The sequence below is a fragment of the Oncorhynchus masou genome, chromosome 28, assembly GCF_036934945.1.
Source record: "Oncorhynchus masou masou isolate Uvic2021 chromosome 28, UVic_Omas_1.1, whole genome shotgun sequence".
Taxonomy (NCBI): domain Eukaryota; kingdom Metazoa; phylum Chordata; class Actinopteri; order Salmoniformes; family Salmonidae; genus Oncorhynchus; species Oncorhynchus masou.
In genome coordinates this window covers 37868394-37883346 of record NC_088239.1, presented here as the reverse complement: position 1 = coordinate 37883346, position 14953 = coordinate 37868394, and the positions used below count along the sequence as shown (strand labels likewise).

At 42.2% G+C, this 14953-nt stretch overlaps 1 pseudogene; it reads left to right on the top strand.

The window, feature by feature from the left end:
* The first annotated feature begins 444 nt into the window (after positions 1–444).
* Positions 445–14953, top strand: part of LOC135517551 (homeobox protein Mohawk-like) — a 30984-nt pseudogene continuing 16475 nt past the window's right edge.

Below are 14953 nucleotides of genomic sequence, written 5' to 3'. Positions count from 1 at the left end.
ATGAGCACCTGCACAGATGCAGTTGACCAAGCCAAGGGGCCGTTATTTGGGGAGAATGTGTTGCTTCAGACTACCCTTGCAACATACTCAAGAAAATGTGCGTACAATAGAATGAAACAAAAAATCTCACTAATATATACTTTACTGCTTAGAAATTTGATATCGAGTGCAATAATAGACCGATGGAAAAAGTCTAGACGCGAACTAGCAGCGAAACACTGCAGCGCTGTATCCCCGATGCCTTAAGGCTATGCGAGCCGCGGAACAGGCATAGAGCATTAACTTTATGTTCGCATGCTGGGGCTCTGTGCTAGGAAACATGAGAAGGGTGACACATTCAGATTCCCGGGCTGAGAATCGGAGGCCACTGAATAAAGCAGAGAGGCGACCGCGGTTCGTGTGGTTTCAGCTAAGGAACTTAGAACGGGAACATGTGAGCAGGGAATGGACAACTGGAAGCAGGATTACTACACACTACACAAGACGCAGGCGGGCTGCGGTACAGGTAACTGAGAACGAGACACCGTCTGATGGTGTTTCTTATGTGTGACTACAATGGAAAAACGTCTACCTCAACTTGAAAGCGCGTTACCTTATCCCCGGAATGGGATATATCTGGCAACATTGTTCCATGGTGATGGCACGGTATATCCCTCCCGTGACTGGAGTCATGCTCATGTTAAACCAGAAATATTTATCGGTATGATAGTAGGCTACTCTAACTGTAAATCATAAACCTTGACGGTTTAAAATCAAACAAAAGCAATCTCAAATGTATAGCTGAACTATTTTGTGTGTCAGCTCAAATGCACCTCTGAAATGTCTGACGACGATAGAAAGAGATTTCATGGCAACATGTGGTGGTGTGGAATGCATTGTATCTCTAAAATCAAGGGGGGAAAGGCGATGGAATGACATTACGAATGAGCCCGTGCGGCTGTGGACCCATTTAGCACATCTGATGGACCGTATTTTTTTCTCAATGTATTGACATTCTCTGTATGTATGGTGAGGTTGTTTTGACATTTTAGTCATTTTGTAGCCTAGTGAATATATTTTAGTGAGTAAAATATGAAAATATCGCTCACAGGAATGCTTAATGGATTCATGGCACCGCACAGCAGTGCAGAGAGGGATGTGTTTTATTGAGATGGATGGTCTTTGAGTATAGTCAAGAACACTACTGTCTCTGTGGTTTCATTCAGGCTTTCGCTTATTGCGTAAAGTGATCTACCATGAATTAGGATAAAATATAATGCACTTTGATTTTTGCGCATCATCATATTATCCATAGATTCAAAACCATATATCCAACTTTAGTAAATGATACCAATCTGAATCTGATAACCCCAGCTGCATGAATTTTGAATCCCAATATTCCACTTGCTTCACAGGGGACTCACCGGGACACTGGGGCAGCAGCTTCAATAAGAAGTGAAGTGCAACAATATTTGAGAAATATAATTTTACGAAGCAGAGATAACAGAGGAATACCGAACCAAAGATGAATACTATTGTATTTAACAAATTGAGTAACCAGGTCCTCTTCGATGAGAAGGCGAAGGAGGTCGAGAGGAGCAGCATCAATTATTTAGAGGTAATAGATGGACAGCATCCGGACCTTCATCCAGACCTGCTATCAAGCAATCATCAAGTTATCAAAGACAATGGCATCAGACACAGGAGGTATGTCACTCATTCAAACTTCTCATGAACAAAGCAGACAACAAAACTTGCAACAGTGTTTAGATGTTTTAATGACTGCACTTCGGTTTGCATTGTAAAGTCATATTTGGGTAAGGGAACCTTTCTGGTGGCGCAACTGAATAAGGAGTGATACACACTGTGTGAAAGGTGTAAGAAGTCGATGGTGCAAGTTTGAATTGTGCAGATTCGGGTTTTTTTTATGATGGTGACCCCAGGTAACCAAGTGTGCTTGATGTGCAATTACGTATTTATAATGCAAGAGGTAGGCTTTTCGAAAGCAATGTTATCTAATAATGTTTTTGGATATGTTCTAAACAGTCATTTAAATGATACATTCAGACAAAAGGTTATCTAAAATGAAATCATAGCACATCTTAGCAAAATATGAACCACATTAGGTTGTACATGCATATTTCATTTTCCCATCAATGCAATATAATCTCATCGTTTTAGGGAAATTGCAGGAAATTACTATTTACTATTACAACCTGGTTTGTATTTTAGTGTTGATATTCACAGATAATATACAGATTAATATCTAGGCCACCTGTGTTCAGTAGCGTGTATAAAACACTCTTCGCCTGTTTCCAATATATGAATGTGCCCTTCAACTCAATGTGTGGTGTAGTCAATCATGGCATTTTTATTTGGGAGGGAGAACGAGAGTAAAAAAGGGATTAATGTCATGCGTTATTTTAATCTAATCAGTACTCAGAGAGTCACAATTCCTCTGATTGACCCATGGGCTGTCTACACTCAAGACGCAATGTATTTACAGACAAGTACAGTAGTCCCTTCTATGTTTGGATAGGCACCAGCATCGAATCAAACGTGATGCTGGGTGAATCACTAGTCAATTTAAGCAAACGTCCTACACACGGACGGTCTCCGTCAGAGCCGGAGTTATTGAGCCCAGTCTGAGAGACGGAGGGATAGATAACTCAATGCCGTGAGGTGCCGCTTCGGAAGGAATATCATTACTAATGAAGAATATTCATTTAGATACGAGGTGTGTGTCGCCAAAATTCACTACAGGGGAGTAAAATGTCATTTAACATACATATCAACATTAGAAGGGAAGTATTTGTAGATCATGAATTTCAGGCAGACTTGAAGTTAGTAGAAAATATGTTACATCTGCAACGGAGCTTCGGAGACAGAACGGCCTAAATAACGCAGGAATATCGCAGGGCCATAGTGACATCTACAGGTTTAAAAATCATAGGCAGCAGATTAGAAGTATCAAGAAAACATTTCTCCCATTTGGAGTCCCTTTAATTATCAAAGTATGAGAATGTTTCGTTACCAAAATACGTAGGCTATTGCTCGATTTGGAAGTAGCTTATTTTGCACTTGGTTGAAAGATAGCACTTACACAGACAGCACCACGCAAAACGTAGCCATACTTGAGACACGTCTAGCTGCTACCATGGGTGTAAAATGGAATGCTATTATTTTTTTTAATTGCGACGTTTTCGTGCTTTGCGGGAGGAGAAGCACCGCAAAGAAAACAGACAACCAATAAAACGCTTCTCTGCGCCAGCTTAAATATAGCACACTTTTGGTGAGAAAATGACACACTTTCCAACGGCCATTTAACGTGTTATGACTCTGGATAGCCTTTCTTTATGAAGTAAGACTACAACATGGACGGAATATCCACTTTAGGTCGTGTGTAAATAAACAACAATATTCTCTCTACTATTTATAAAGTACCACTCATCCACGAATTCAATCTAAGATCACGTCACTTGTTTTTTCTGTGTTTCTTTTCCCCATAGTTTTCCCCCACCCAAAAATGCATTAGGATGTAGGTCTAATTATATGAAATTGATATGTTGGTAATTATAGCCTATTCCTTTATCGTTGTTTTTCCAAATACGTTTTAATGAGAGGCTATCTTTCATTGATTAGCCAAATGTTATTTTGGCCTATATTAGAACTAATATAGCCTACCTCAGGTATAATTAATGTATGCACAGTGAATTAAACCCGAGGCTAAATGTAATTGATATCCGGGAGTATAAACCCAGGGTCGTTACAATATTACCGAATTAGTCTACTCTTGAGTGTAAAAGTTGTGCATCACTGATCAAGTTTTTGCCAACAACTTCTATAAAGGGAAAATACGTTGTAGCCTACGAAGAGAAATAGCAAAAATAATTTCCCCGTGTTACAAAAAAAAATCTTAACAGCAATGTTTTAATATTTTCTATAAATTCACTATTGTTTCATCATGTCAATTTCTTATAGGCCTACAGTCTGCGACCTTGACAACTACGTTATGAAAACAAAATCAGAAAAGTATGTGCCACTATTCCGCATAAATTAAACGTCAATAATATATAGATTTTTCTTAATAAATTTGTTTCATAACGAAAATGTTTATTGACAAGGGCCTCAATTCAATTATTTAGGCCTATTTTCTCTAGAGCAGTGACTGACGCACTTGTTGCTCTCTCTCTCGCGCGCTCTCTCCCTTGTGCAGGGGCCGTCAGAACAGCGGGAAGGTGCGACACAAGCGTCAGGCCCTTCAGGACATGGCGCGGCCCCTGAAGCAGTGGCTCTACAAACACAGGGACAATCCGTACCCGACTAAAACGGAGAAAATTCTGCTTGCCCTTGGCTCTCAAATGACGTTGGTCCAGGTGGGTTTTTCTCTTGTTTGAAATATTTCAATATTTCAGGACAGTTCAATTGGAACAGCAGTTTAACGACAACGTAATTTGATTGTTGTTGATATGATATTGTATTGAAATGAAAATAGAACAGTATATGGATAAATAATTAGTAGTAATTATCATAATGAAAAGGCCTAATAACAATTAATTCTAGTGTAGCCTACATTTTAATTTGTCACAGAAATGGTCAATATTAAAATCATGGCATTCCGATTGTCTCTATGAATAATCAATCTTTATTTAACCTTATGATTTTCATTATGAACAATATTTTCCTTGTTCATATCTCTTGTTAAAGCTTGTTTATACTTGTTTGAAAATATAGCCTCGTTATAGCCTACTTGTCTTTGCAAATAGGCGTTTGCACTTATGTGACCTTTTAGTGTTGTGAGTCATAGAGCATAGCGTTCCTGTAGATCACTATGTTTCCATCATAAAGTGACAAACACCAGAGAGAGAGAGAGAGAGAGAGAGAGAGAGAGAGAAATAGAAAGAGCCAGAATGTGAGATAGAGAGAGTAGCAACAGAATGCAACAACTGAGCTCCTCCCTATGGTATGTTCTGTCTGACATGGGGCTTGTACAGACCTAGGATCCTAATTTGAGACAGTTTGCTATAATGGTAAAATAATCTTGCAGCAACAGGAAATGCAAATTATTACGTGGATTATAATTCATGGACATTATTTGTAGGGGTTGATGCATTTTTCATTAGGGCAAATCAAGTCTGACATTTTAAAGTGAAATTAAGAGGCATTTTAAAACTTTTGAATACACTACAAAATTACATTTCCTCAGCAACAAAGAGTGATCAAATGAAGATCCTACATCTGCATGTTGCTGTGTCATCTGCACACAACACAAGGTCATAAATGATAGAGGGAGGGAGGGATCTAAGGCTTTCATGGCTATTTCCCCGTTTCTGCGTCGGTCGCCTCATCTGTTTTTCCTTTGGGTCCTAATGAAGCTGTTTGTTTTGGGGAGAAGAATGCTTTACATGGAACACACACACTCAGGCCCACACACGCCCACACACCCTATACGGGGGTGCAATGCCATGTTATGTTCACTCTGTCTGTTCACTCTGTCTGTCTGTCTGTCTGTCTGTCTGTCTGTCTGTCTGTCTGTCTGTCTGTCTGTCTGTCTGTCTGTCTGTCTGTCTGTCTGTCTGTCTGTCTGTCTGTCTGTCTGTCTGTCTGTCTGTCTGTCCCTGTGGTGTCATAACACTGTGTAATATCATCACACTGTGTTTGATATCTGTGGTGGTAAGTGAGTCCCAAATGGCATCCTATTCCCTACATAGTGCACTACTTTTGACCAGAGCCCTATGGGCCTTCGTTAATAGTAATGCACTATATAGGAGAATAGGGTGCTATTTTGGATGTAGACCAGGCATGACACCCATCCATCCTCTCGCAGTCTCAGTCTTAATAACATATTCTCCTACTGGCTGATAAGCAAATTGCCTCAGACCTCTAAGTCTTTCTCTGTCTTTCTCAGCCTTCTCCAAGCCACATGTAGACGTCTCAGCTAAGGCCCCTAGTGTAACATGTCCTCAGCTAGAGACAAAGGGACGTGGGACACTCTTCGTTAATGAGAAATGTGATACTGAAACACAGGAAAGGTCCAAAAATAAGTACTCTAATATATGTCCAGCCCAACCCTTTCATAAGTTGCTTGAAGTCTATTGAGCATGAACAAATATTCTAGTATAACATCTTATGGGCTCTGGTTCTTGTGAAATGGAGAAGGCAGGGTTGGGTATCATTTCATTACATTAGAGAAGACGGGTGTTTGAAAAAAACAAATATTAGAAGGAGAGTGTCGGAATCCAGAATAAGCACATAGGACTGGGTACATTGGGTTGGAAATAAGTTAATGTAACGTTACATTCGCTGGTCCTGTCAAGCATTTGGGGGTGTTAAACCTTTGTGAATGGGATTTTAAAAGCCTTTGATATAGACTAGAGGACGATAGATGACTAGACTAGATGAATGCTACAGTGTTTTATCGCATTTCCTCAGTGTGTCTGGGATGTCTCGGCGACTCTGGTTCAGCGGTGTTATTGGTATCAGGGTCTGCCATACGGCAACCTGACTCTCTCTCCGTCTCTCTCATGCCCAGGGTAAGGCAGGCCGGATGGAGGGAGGCACAGCAGACATTTCCCTAAAGGATAGTCTGTGTAATGTCATGGATGTGGGGGTGTTTTGGATCCAAACAATAATATTGATTTCTATATTCTTTTTCTTTACTTGTCTTCCCATTTCTCCCCATTTTCTTCTCTCTCTCTGACTCTCCTTGGACCTTGCTCTCTGTCTTTGTTTCTCTGCCCTCTCGATCTCTCTGTCTCTGTCTCGATTCCCTATCTCTCCTTCTTCTGTCTCTCTTTCTCCTCTGTCTTTTTCTCACTTTATATGTTTCTCTCTCCCTATCACTCTCTCTATCACTCTCTCTCTCTCTCTCTCTCTCTCTCTCTCTCTCTCTCTCTCTCTCTCTCTCTGTCTCTCTCTCCCCCATCTCTCAGGTCTCTAACTGGTTTGCCAACGCCAGAAGGAGGCTGAAGAACACAGTGAGACAGCCAGACCTGAGCTGGGCCCTGCGCATCAAACTCTACAACAAATACGTCCAAGGCAACGCAGAGAGGCTGAGTGTCAGCAGCGATGACACCTGCTCAGAAGGTAAGCCCCAACCCTTCCCTCACTGCCAACCCATCATATTATAGCATCATATGTCTAATCTAATAAAGATAACCCTCACTGCCAGGGCCAATCTATCACATTACACCTCATACATTACATGTTCCAAAGGGTAACCACCCATCACTGCCAAAGTATCAGCTCATAACACCTCATAACATCATTCATCGAATCCTTCAAATCATATCTCTAGCTCAGAAAATGAGGTCAGCCAAACACAAGCATCTTCCTCCTCCCATATGCCTCGTATCCGACAGCTCCAGCTCCAAAGTAAGGATCCATTTATGCATGGCCATGTGCTGGTGTTATAAATGGCCTCTCTGTGGTTGTGTCCTAAATGGCAACCTACTCCTTATATAGTGCACTACTTTTGACAAAAACCCCTATGGGCTCTGGTCACAAGTAGTGCACTATATCGGGAATGGGGTTCTATGTGGGACGCACCCTGTGTGTCCTGGTAGACAGAAGCTGAGGTTCAGAGGCTGTGACAGGCTGTCATTAAGACACCCTACTGGGCTAGCAGGGCTGAGGACTAGATTCCCCTTCAGATCCCAGCCTGCAATTGGAAATGAGAGGCTCCGTCAGCTGTGTATTTCTCTCTTTCTCTCTCTCTCTCTCAGCTCTTTCCGGGTGACACAGAAAAACACCCATGCCCTATACTGTGGTGTCACTCAGTCTCTTAATCCCTAATTAGGTGTGTTGAGGAGGAGAGGCACACAAATGTGGGCAGGGTGGAATGTCTATAGTTTGCACAGTCTTCACTTTGCATGATGTTCTCCAGTGCCCAGAGACTTACTTCTCTTGTCATAATACAGTTCGGAACTTTTTATCAGCTCTTCTCCCTGCCATGATCCATATACTGCTGGCCAAGCCACTAGATCAGATCCCCCACTGTGATCTGATAGAGAGTTAGTTATGTGACCGAGTAGACCATGATCCCAATGACCCTGTATCTATTCAGTCTAACTGTCAAGGTCTCGCTGTTTTACATGTCGCCTGAGGATTTCAACCTCACTCTCGGATGTGCAATGTATGCCTCGATATACGCCTCAAATATCTACTTCAGAAAGCAGGGGGAAGGAAAGCAAATTTGTCCATGTGGTTCTGATATGTAAAAGCTATAATTATAATTTGGCCCAAACTGAATCAAAACTCAGACCTGCCGAAATTACCCAATTACAGTCTTGGCACTGACACTATCTAGAGTGGAGCTCTCTTGATTTCCCTCATCCCGGGAGGGTTACTGTTTTTCAGCAACGTGTTTTATCCTCTGTATTTTCTTTCATCAGAGGGGGCCAATATTTTAATTCAATCTCAGCCGCAAAGAGCTCCCTGGAAAGGATTTATTTCTGCAAAGAGTAACAGCAATGTGCTTTTTATAGAGAGGAAATAGGCTACCAACCGTTATGGTTTGGTAATGCCTTGGTCTTAAGCTGATAGCTGAGGTCTTTCTTTACTGTAGTTGTTTGAAGTCCTGCAAACTGGAGGGCATACAGACAGAGGAACTAAATGTCAGATCTTTCTTTCTTTCTCTCTCTACTTTGTCTGTTTCCTTCCTGGTGGCGCCCCCTGGTGTTGTAGATGGGGACAACACTCAGCGGACGCAGACGAGTGGCGTTGAGTTTAGCAAGCCCATGTACCAGAGTGTCATCAAGAAAGAGGGCGCAGCCATGATGGGTGTGGGGCTCCGGGCTGCCGCCGCTGCCTCATTGGCCGAGGACTATGTGACTCCGCCTCCCAAGTACAAGAGTAGCTTGCTCCACCGTTACCTCAACGATTCGCTGCGACACGTGATGGTAGCCAACGCCGTCATGGATGCCAGGAAGAGGAACCACTCAGGATCCTTCAGCTCCAATGAGTACGACGATGATCTCCTCTCCCCGTCATCCTCAGAAACCGAGGCAAACTTTGTTTATCGAGCTGGTAAGAGTCCTTACATTCCTTCTCACATTCTTTCCTCAAGATTTAGCCACCTGCTGCTTCTCTCTTCTCTTTTTTCTCTTTCTGTCCCCATCTGCACATTTTGTTTTAAATCCCGGCCCTCAGCCCCATTCGTTGTGAGGAAGGCGTTCTTGGGCGCTGTGACGATGTTCCACTGCTGTTCCACTCCCTGTTGTCCAGTTTCAACAGCCTGGTTCTGGTTCTGGTTCTCTGTACTCCCTGTTCTCACACTCTCCTTTCATTTCAGATGTGTGAAAGTTAATATGATACTTGTGGCTACTGAAATGGACCTCCTAGGTACCTATAGGAAAGGATAGCCTGGCCGGAGCCTTAAATTAGTCTATTATTAGATTAAATCTGTGTCCCAAATGGCATCCTATTCCCAATTTAACGCACTACTTTTTCCATTTGGGACCTGGCCAAGTCTAATATAAATCTCTCTGTGTGTTCCGTTCTTACCAACAGAGAGACCCTGGTCTCGCCCTGTCTTAGGTCTGGGGTTTACGGTTTAACACTAGAGACACAATAAGAACATGTGTAACTTACTCACATTCTGACTACTGTTTAGCATGTCTTTGATCCTGCCATGAGGCCTTACTGAAAGAGAGAGAACAGGGCAGACATGGGGAGGGAAACTATTCCTTGGTAATTAACTAAGGCTCATCTTTGTGTGTGTGTGTGTGTGTGTGTGTGTGTGTGTGTGTGTGTGTGTGTGTGTGTGTGTGTGTGTGTGTGTGTGTGTGTGTGTGTGTGTGTGTGTGTGTGTGTGTGTGTGTGTGTGTGTGTGTGTGTGTGTGTGTGTGTGTGTGTGTGTGAGCCAGCGTCTGTAAGTGGTGCAGCTTTCCCCAAGGCGGAGCAGGGGCTCAGTGCAAATAAAACAAAAACCAAAGCTAAAGTAATACAAAACAATGGATATATTTGAGCGAGGCACATGAAACAAAGAGTGTGCATTTGAGTTTTCCACTTGGCATATGAATTTCTCAGTGCAGTGTCCCTTAACCCCTGGTTTTAGTGCCTGTGGGCTGGCCTTGGATATCAGAACGGCTGTATGTGCTGTGTCTTATAAAGGCTTCATGGTTTCATGATGTTTCACCTACAGGTTTCAGTTGCTGTTACCAATCAGACCTACTAGTGCTGCATGAAGTTCTTACAGTTCCTCTTCAGTTCTAGAACAACTGGGACTCTGTTTATTAAAAAGTGCCTATAGGGAATTCAGATTGAGGTGGAAGAGTGGGATTGGGATGGGGTAGGGTGAGGGATATTATCCAATTTTGATTCAAACTTGATCATATGGCTAAATGTGTAGATCTCTGGGGCCAATTAGAGGTGTCAGAGGAAGGCCCCAAAAAATGTCAAAGACTCCAGTCATAGACTGTTCTCTCTGCTACCGCACGGCAAGCTGTAACGGAGCGCCAAGTCTAGGTCCTAAAGGCTCCTTAACAGCTTCTACCCCAAACCATAAGACTGCTGAACAATTAATCAAATGGCCACCCGGACAATTTTTTTAACTTTAGCTTATTTAGTAAATATTTTCTTAACTTTATTTTCTTAAAACTGCATTGTTGGTTAAGGCCTTGTAAGTAAGCATTTCACGGCGCATGTATTCGGCGCATGTGACAAATACAATTTGATTTGAATTTGAAGTGATGTTTAACCGGATAGGGGAGGCAGTCCATTGAATCTCTCCAGCGATCACGACTGTTACAATCCTCCATCAAATCCTTAAAACTCCCTGACCCGAAAAACTCTATTTCTCTCACTGAGACACCTGCTGAGCATGGCTGTCACCAGCCAGACACAGACAGAGAGAAATACACAGAGAGAGAGAGAGAGAGAGAGAGTGAGAGAAAGAAAGATGGACAGAGAGATGGATAGAGAAAGAGAGAGAGAGAGAGAGAGAGAGAGACGGAGAAAGAGAGGAAGTGAGAGAGAGAAAAAGACAGGTAGAGAGACAGAGAGAGAAAAGAGAGAGAGAGAGCAAAAGAGAGAGAGAGAGAGACAGAGAGAGCAAAAGAGAGAGAGAGAGAGAGACCAAGAGAGCAAAAGAGAGAGAGAGAGAGAGGGGAGAGAGAGGGAGAGAGAGGGAGAGGCTTAGCTTAGGCTTCAGCACAGGACTCAATTTAATAAGAAAAATATATAAGGAATTATTTACCTGGCCCACATAATGTTTTAATAGAAAGTAACTATTTTATCTCCATGGTAATTCTAATGTCTTGGCTGTGACTTCTCTCTCTTGGGTTTCTGGGCTGGCCAGTCAGGCATTATTGGGAACGGTTACATGCGAGAAAAGAAGGGAGCTTGAATCCCGATGCACGGAAAGTTATCTAAGGCTTCGGCTCACAAGAAAGTTCACATGAACACCTGCTAGCCCCTCATCATCAAAACTCAGCAAAAAAAGAAAACAAATTAAATTAAAGTTTAATTCTATGATTCTACATCTGATCTTGTTGTCTCAGAGAGAGTGAGAAAGAGTGAGAGGCTCAGACAGAGTTAGAGAGAGTGAAATAGAGGAAGGGAGAGAGTTAGAGGGAGAGAGAAGGAGCGTTAGAGAGAGCGAGAGTAAGAAAGAAAGAAAGAATTAGAGAGATAGAGAGAGAATGGTTAAGCTCCAATTTGCATCATTTCCTCTGGAGTTTTTTTCTCCTGACTTAATATTCCAGATATTTTAGTAGTGAAATAATTCCTGAGCCTTTTGACAATTATAGAGTGTCTGAAATTTCAGGCTTGAGCTGAGCTTCCCGGACTGGAGGTGTGTGTGTGTCTGAGCGTGTGCATGTGTGTGTGGGTGAGTGTGTTTGTGCGTGCCTGCATGCCTGGGCTGTAGGAGATTGAGAGACTGAGCTCTCAGAACTCTCAGAGTTCTTGGCCCTGGCACATTCGTTATGAGCCCCTGCCTCTGCCTCACTTCTGATTCGCTTAAGCCAATGTGTTGTGCCCGCTGATCAGAGCCCATTGGTTAAATGTCCATTAATGGGACAATTGGTGGATATCTGCCGTGGGTGTTATCTCTGACTTCAGAGAGCAGTCAGACGTGGCAGGAGATGGTGAGTGTAGATTTACTCTATGCGTCCATATGGCATGCTATTCCTTACATTCTTTTCCCTATGGGCTCTGGTCAAAGTAGTGCACTACATAGGAAACAGGGTGCCATTTGGGATGAAAGCTTTCTCTGTCCCTGCACTCAGTGGGAAAACCAAAAGCCTTTTTTTTTTTTTTTGCTTAATGTAAAGAAAACATATCTCTGAAATATCCTGTTGGGAATTTCATTGAAAACAAGGAGCAGTAGAAGTCCAATGCACATGCCAGTGGTTTCATGCCAAATGACCCTTTAATGGCATATTAAATGGCAGGAATCTCACTGAATGTTTTTCTTCTTGTTCACTACCAGATTTTGCCCCGTCCGATATGATATAGATCATTACACACCAAATAATTATCTTCATTTCTGCGAAAGGTGAAAGATCTTTGGCAAAGGTTTCTCAGAGGTTTGACAGTGGTACATTTTCTCAGGTTCTGTTCTGCGTAGTGTAATGTACTGTATAAGTAAGCACAACTGATATATCATCAATACATGACTTAGGGCTTTATTCAATCCACATCGCGGAAGTTCAGCTTTATAGCATGTTTGAAATTTAAAGGCAACGTTCCTGCTTTAGTGGATTGAATAGCGCCCTTAATTTGTGATTTTCTTTGCTAGAATTTCATATTAAGTTAATGGTGCTCTTTTTAAAAATGTACTAAACAGTTGGTTTGTTCAGCCAAGTTTCCCCAAAAATATTTTATAGGTTCTGTTGAGATTGGATAAGTAGATCAATCAAGAAGAAAAAAATGATCAATTATTGTCTATTTCCCTAATTGTGTAATTTCATTTAAAATCTATTATTGTTTGTAGTTTAGTACCATGACAGCATGGTTTATATTTCTACTAAATAGTGATAAATGTGGTGGATGTGTTTGTGATATTCCATAGGCCCGAAACGTCTCAGTAATTTCGAGAAGAACACACTCTTTTTCCATTCAGCCATTTTCTCAGACAGACAGAGCCATTCGTTGACTGACATTCAGGCACAACCATCACCTTATGATTGAAGACCACCTGTAAAATTATTTGTAAAATACATTGGTCTCAAAGTGACTTTTTACGAATGTAGGGAGGCAACATTTAACACATAGTTGAGTCTGAAATATGTTCAATGAAAACAGTAGTGTTTGACAGGGCCTCTGAGACTCATAAGGGTCTGTTGAATTAGGTCACAGCAAGTGCCAGACGGTTATTGAATCCTAGAGAATTGTAGTCTAAAAAGCTGTTTAAAAAGCACTTAAAAATCCTATCTACCTGAATGGAAATGTTTAGTAGCCTCGTAGCTGCCAGGCTGACTCGGTAGGTGCCTTGGAGCGATGACATAGCGAGTGTCTCAGCCTGTCGTCCCATACAGGTAGAAAGAAAAAGGAATCGTCTTGAACACAGTCATCATTATCAGTGGAGCTGGTCTCCTTTTCGTCTCGTCTAATAAGCTATAGAATACTATATGCAGCTGGATATGTATCCCCATGATCAATGACTCCTCCATGGCTGCGTTGACACTGGCAGCCCAATTCTGATATTTTGCCCAACTATTGTAGAAAGAGCTGATCTGATTGGTCAAAAGACCAATAAGTTGATAAAGATCATAATTGGGCTGCCTGTGTAAACGCAGCCTACTACTCTCAGGACGTTTATGAAAGAAACTGAGTACTGTCCTGATTTATAAAGCAGCAGTACAATTCCGTTGAATGGGTGGAAAGTGGAAAACGTCTGATTTTAGAAAAGAGAAATGTCTCAGACAGTAGCGTTCGTTGAGTGATGTGTAATTTAGTGAAGCTAGTTGTTAGGCGGCCACAGGGAGCTGAGAGGACAATACTTTACTGGCTCTGTATGATGACAATAAGCCTCTGTGGCTGCGTTTACACAGACAGCCCAATTCTGATTTTTTTTTTTTTACCACTAATTGGTCTTTTGACCAATCAGATCATCTCTTTTGCCAATAATTGGGCAAAAGATCAGAATTAGTTTGCATGTGTAAACACAGCCTTTGTGACATTGATGGATGCGGATTCCTCTTGCAGTGGCTCATCTTAGGAATCCAACTAGCCAGGCAGGGACGGGAGGACTGGCCACAGATTCCTCTTTCCACCCTTTCATAATAATAAAGGAGGAGAGGGAGAAGGGGGGAGAGGATGGAGGGAGGGAGCAGGACAGAGGCTGTTCCAAGAGAACAACCCAGCAGCCAAGACTCACTAAAGTCCAGTGTGTGTGGTGTCTGTGTGTGTGCACGTTCCTGCATGTTTGTGTGTGTCTGTGAGAAAGATCTTGACTTTTTGAGGGGGGCCAGATATTTCTCAGAGAGTGGAGGGGGCTGTCGGGAGAAGAAAGTGAGCGTTGCGGATGTGATTAGTAAAAGACAGAGAGAGCATGGTGTACACCAGCCGTCCTCTCTTTCTCTTCGCCAGTATATTTTGTTGAAAGGCTGGAATGAGTGAGTGTGTGTGTCCATGTGTCTGGTAGAATGAAGACTTTTCAACAGAACGACAAAAGCCATCGATAGTAAAACATTCATAATGGTTAGGATGCGAAGTCAATCAGGTATTTCCCACAAAAGCGGAGAGTGGAATAGAGTGGAGTAGAGTAGAATATCTAATGTATTGCAACCCCATTGTGTCTTTTTGGGTGTGGGTACTGCTTATGGTGGCAAACAGAAGTGGGAACCTGGCTTGATTCGAACTTGATCTTGGCTTGATGTTGTGGTACAGAGTACGAAGTGTGCTAGTGAGTGGATATGGAAAGGTACATGGAAAGAAAAGGAGGCCTGAGTTTGGTTGGGCTGGTTTTATATTTATAAGATAAATGTTGTCCACCACCTACCAGACAGAAATTGGGTGTGATGCGAAC